The sequence below is a fragment of the Tachypleus tridentatus genome, chromosome 10 (genome assembly GCF_004210375.1).
Source record: "Tachypleus tridentatus isolate NWPU-2018 chromosome 10, ASM421037v1, whole genome shotgun sequence".
NCBI classification, from domain to species: domain Eukaryota; kingdom Metazoa; phylum Arthropoda; class Merostomata; order Xiphosura; family Limulidae; genus Tachypleus; species Tachypleus tridentatus.
The window spans coordinates 186,905,057-186,911,056 of NC_134834.1; the positions used below are offsets into that span (position 1 = coordinate 186,905,057).

The following is a 6,000-nucleotide window of genomic DNA, read 5'->3' on the forward strand; positions in this document are numbered from 1 at the left end:
AGTTTAAGTTTCTTTTTACATATAATACCTTCAGACTATTCACATACTCCACAGTTTAAGTTTCTTTTTACATATAATACCTTCAGACTATTCACATACTTTACAGTTTAAGTTTCTTTTTACATATAATACCTTTAGACTATTCACATACTCCACAGTTTAAGTTTCTTTTTACACATAATACCTTCAGACTATTCACATACTCCACAGTTTAAGTTTCTTTTTACATATAATACCTTCAGACTATTCACATACTTTACAGTTTAAGTTTCTTTTTACATATAATACCTTTAGATTATTTACATACTCCACAGTTTAAGTTTCTTTTTACATATAATACCTTTAGATTATTTACATACTCCACAGTTTAAGTTTCTTTTTACATATAATACCTTCAGACTATTCACATACTTTACAGTTTAAGTTTCTTTTTACATATAATACCTTTAGATTATTTACATACTCCACAGTTTAAGTTTCTTTTTACATATAATACCTTCAGACTATTCACATACTTTACAGTTTAAGTTTCTTTTTACATATAATACCTTCAGACTATTCACATACTTTACAGTTTAAGTTTCTTTTTACAAATAATACCTTTAGATTATTTACATACTTTACAGTTTAAGTTTCTTTTTACACATAATACCTTCAGACTATTCACATACTTTACAGTTTAAGTTTCTTTTTACATATAATACCTTTAGATTATTTACATACTCCACAGTTTAAGTTTCTTTTTACATATAATACCTTCAGACTATTTACATACTCCACAGTTTAAGTTTCTTTTTACATATAATACCTTCAGACTATTCACATACTTTACAGTTTAAGTTTCTTTTTTCATATAATACCTTCAGACTATTCACATACTTTACAGTTTAAGTTTCTTTTTACATATAATACCTTCAGACTATTCACATACTTTACAGTTTAAGTTTCTTTTTACATATAATGCCTTCAGACTATTCACATACTTTACAGTTTAAGTTTCTTTTTACATATAATGCCTTCAGACTATTCACATACTTTACAGTTTAAGTTTCTTTTTACATATAATGCCTTCAGACTATTCACATACTTTACAGTTTAAGTTTCTTTTTACATATAATGCCTTCAGACTATTCACATACTTTACAGTTTAAGTTTCTTTTTACATACATATAATACCTTCAGACTATTCACATACTTCAGACTATTCACAGTTTAAGTTTCTTTTTTTACAGACTATAATACCTTCAGACTATTCACAGACTATCACAGTTTACAGTTTAAGTTTCTTTTTACACACACATAATACCTTCAGACTATTCATATACTACTCCACAGTTTAAGTTTCTTTTACACATAATACCTTCAGACTATTCACATACTCCACAGTTTAAGTTTCTTTTTACACATAATACCTTCAGACTATTCACATACTTTACAGTTTAAGTTTCTTTTTACATATAATACCTTTAGACTATTCACATACTCCACAGTTTAAGTTTCTTTTTACACATAATACCTTCAGACTATTCACATACTCCACAGTTTAAGTTTCTTTTTACATATAATACCTTCAGACTATTCACATACTCCACAGTTTAAGTTTCTTTTTACACATAATACCTTCAGACTATTCACATACTCCACAGTTTAAGTTTCTTTTTACATATAATACCTTCAGACTATTCACATACTCCACAGTTTAAGTTTCTTTTTACATATAATACCTTCAGACTATTCACATACTCCACAGTTTAAGTTTCTTTTTACACATAATACCTTCAGACTATTTACATACTCCACAGTTTAAGTTTCTTTTTACACATAATACCTTCAGACTATTCACATACTCCACAGTTTAAGTGTGATCTGAAATATTATTCTCCACATATTAAAAAAATCAAACTTTTTTTCATCTTTCATAGCCTGCCTCGAGACAACAACGTTAGTGATTTATCCGTGGTTAACTCATGATAGCCAAAAGCTGGTGGTTTTTCCAGCTATTTATGAACATCAGGAGTTGCATCTATATATTGCTGTTAAAACCAGCTGGGACTTCAAACATTGGTGGAAAAAAATTAAAACATCATACAATATGGGGAACAGTGAAAGTGTTAACAGTTTTACTTAGACAGAAAGGCTATCTTTAAAGAAGGTCAAAACGTTGTTCTTTGCTTTATTAGTAAAAGTGTTAATACCCGTACCAGCTGACCTGAGACATATTTTTACTTGAAGTAGGCTTCTTGTCATCACAGAGGTTAAGTTTCTTTACACTTCTATAAACTTTCAAAGGTTTAGAGTTTCTGCCATATTACCTATTTTACATCTTGATGTTTTTTCTAAATGGCAATATAACTGTGAAACCATATCACACAACCATTTTTATTCATCCTTCAACAAACAACTTCTCAAACTGTGAGCTCTTTGTTTTCCTAAGTACTATATAGAAACAAGAAACATTTTACAATATATGCAAAACTAAAGAAACATGAAATAACTAAGTAACATACCCACCACACATTGTGTTAAGATTTATATATCATTTTCTGATTACATTTAAACCCAATAATAATATTCAACTGTGAAATACAGAAGACAGATTGACATACCTGTATCATGCATGACTGAAATTAGTATCTTCCTTCTTTCTGTCGTTCTTTTGATCCTGCCAAACATCACAGCTGTCCTCTAAAACCATTATTTTTCATTGCTAAAATATGTGATAAACATTTCTCTTTCAGTATCCTAGATCATTCTTTACACATTTCACACAGATTTACTTAAATAATGTGATAAACATTTCTCTTTCAGTATCCTAGATCATTGTTTACGCATTTCACACTGTTCTACTTAACACTCCTACGAAAAGTGGGGCCTAATAGGCCCCAGAGCAACTTGAAAGGTTATTAATATTAGGCTAATAATTTTGTATTTAAATGAAACTGCCATTTAAATCCATAAATGAATGGATTAACGAGATTCCCACTGTCCCTATCTACTATCTAGCGAAACCACAGCCAGGGGAACGGGCTTGGAGAAATCAGGACTAGAAACGTCTTTTCGTAGGAGTGTTAACCAGTAGAACCATGTATCAAGTGCCATACAGTTCATAATGTTCATAAAACAAGCATAATAACCTAGAGATAAGTATCTTTATTCAATTTTATTATTTCACCTCTAGTTCATGTTGTAAAGAATACTTGTTAGCAAAACACACCATCAGTTACAGATATTTAACACTGTCACAGCTAGAGGAAGGAAGAGGATAGATTTTAAGGAAGAAATTGAGAGAAAACAAATACAGTTATTTTGACTATATAAACACTGTGCAGTGAAACTTTGGTGAAATTAACACCCAGAACGTAATAGATTCATCCTCTGTCTCTTTAATAATGAAAGATATTGTAACTACACATTTGTTTCCTTTGCTAATGAGCCTTTTATATGGGCACTTACTAACCACTAGGACAACAGCCTTCACCAATGTATGGACTACACAGTCCTTCTTTATGTATACAACATAGCATGAATTATTCCTAACAATAAATAATGACCCTTAATCAAAATTCCCTTTGTTTTAATAATAGTTTTATGTAATGACCTATTGTTAGTGCCAGTCTTAAGTTTGTCTGTTTTTGAATTTTGTGCAAAGCTACTTGAGGGCTATCTGTATTAGTCATCCCTAATTTAGCAATATAAGATTAGAGGAAAGGAAGCTAGTCATCACCACCCACCACCAACACTTGGGCTACTCTTTTATCAACAAATAATGGGATTGACCGTCACTTTGCAATAACCCCATGGCTGAAGGGTTGAGCATGTTTGGTGTGACAGGGATTTGAACCTGCGACCTTCAGATTACAAATCGAGTGTCTTAACCACCTGACCATGCCAGGCCTTGTATTAAGTGGTCTACCCTTTCTAGTTCTAGTTTTATATAGTTTACATTCCTAGTTTTGTGTAGTTTATCCTTGTTTTTAGTTTTATGTTGTCTTCATTTCTTTCAGTTCTGATTTTATATATATTAAACAATGAAGCTGAATGAAAGACATGGGGATTAGGAGCAAACCAAAAGAAACTTAAAACAGTAGTGCATATAAATCAAAACATTATTACATATTTTTGTTTATTAAAATTCTCATTGTCAGCAGGAAAAGAATCATAATGGATATGAAAATATAAAACTACACCAATGTGGACTTTATTAAGGTATATATAACTACATCAATGTGGACTTCATTAAGGCATATATAACTACATCAATGTGGACTTCATCAAGGTATATAAAACTACAAGAAGCATGGCCCAATCCTATAGCACAGCTGAAGAGCACATGTAAGATAACTCATGTTGTGAATCACTCAGAAAGAGCTGTACTTACTTGAGGAGCATGTTTAATACAAACCCTGAATCACTCAAAGTGAGCAAAAGTGTAAAGCTTTTGGGATCTATCCTAAAACTTATTAGTTTATATAATGAGATGGCATGGCTTTAATTAACTGATATCTTTAAAGTTACAGGACACAATTAAAATTCCTGGTCATAATGATACTGGAAAATTACAGGCTCATAAATTTTATTTCTACTTTTAAAAAAGTGGTATAACCACTGTCATAGATCAATAAAAATATTGTGAATGTTAACTTTTGATAATTCACAACATCTTTTTTCCAGAGAGATCTTCCTCCCTCAATTTCTTCTGAGGATTCATTTCTTCATTATTTTAGATTAGGACACTTAACTTCCATTTCATAAAGTGTCTATCAAATTAGTTTTTCAAAATGCCTTTTATTAAATATCAAAAAATATATCTTAGAAGGTTTTAAAGGAAGTTATAAAAATTAGAGAGTTAATATGAAGTCTTCATACTACATTCTACAGTAAGAAACAAAATCTAGTTATATACTAGAGGAGTTTTAAGTTTAAGAACTGACCACACCAAGTTGACACATATCAGTACAGTTGATAAATATGAAAACTTGTGTTATATATAATTAGTTCTGATATGAACTTGCAACTGTCGAGATTAATATAAATAATTAACAACGTTTTAATTTACATATTGTATTTAATCTCACTATTTAAAACTTTGTTTCGCTTCCGTTTCAACTATACACATTTTTCACGAGGATAAGTCGAATTACAAATAAACGAATGATCAGTATAACTAGTATAGTATACGTAATTATAAAAAAGGCTATTATGAGTATCATTATCATGTGTAAATTAATGTAATCTGGAAAAATTTTGTTGGCAGCTCCAAAGAATTGTACAACTTTAATTTAATTACCATTTTTAACACATGCGTCACCATTTGAAGTTCATTCCAGTTTCTACAAGATGTTACAGATGATATCATAGACTTCTGTTAAATATATACATTCAACTTCGTTACTTGGAATTATTCTGATTAAAATATAATTCGAAGAAACTTTCTACTAAGAACTAAATAATATATTACATATTCTGACTAGTTGATTTGAACAAGTATTGGCAATGTCTTGCAACATCTGTCTAGACGTATTTGCCTACTTCTCCATCTGGTGGTTAATAGTCGAACATATTATATAAAAACCATGTAAAAATAAATACATTCTCACTTGAACATCACCTCCAAGAAAAAATAAACAATACAAGAAAGAAAAATATCCATTTAGACTTCCAGCATGCAAGTATCGCTTTATTAATTATATATTTTCTGTTATTCGACACTTTTATATGTCATGAAAAACAGTTTGTAACGTTAAAACTCAGAAAGAAAGATGATATAATACGTAAAGACAGACTAACACGTTTACATTTTAGAACTTGAAATAAGATAATTGGTATTTAAATTCATCGTTTTATTTACAAATTAAAGCTCTTTATACTATCGTATTTATATGTGTATTTAAGTATTTATACAGAGCTGTATCATTCGTTTTAATTTCCCTTTTTCTAAAGGAAAAAAACTCAGGTACTTTTGGATTTAAAATTATGTTGGATGGAAAGTTTTTCTTTGTT

At 29.8% G+C, this 6,000-nt stretch overlaps 1 pseudogene across 1 annotated transcript in view; it reads right to left on the minus strand.

Moving 5' to 3' along the window:
* LOC143231143 (ribosomal protein S6 kinase alpha-5-like) overlaps positions 1-5,517 on the minus strand; it is a 102,841-nt pseudogene extending 97,324 nt beyond the window's left edge. Inside the window, exons 1-2 of the transcript XR_013016794.1 lie at positions 5,288-5,517; positions 2,607-2,685 (exon numbers count right to left, since the gene is read on the minus strand). The product of XR_013016794.1 is annotated as a ribosomal protein S6 kinase alpha-5-like (transcript). The remainder of the gene's footprint in view (positions 1-2,606; positions 2,686-5,287) is intronic.
* Between the last annotated feature and the right edge of the window lie 483 nt (positions 5,518-6,000).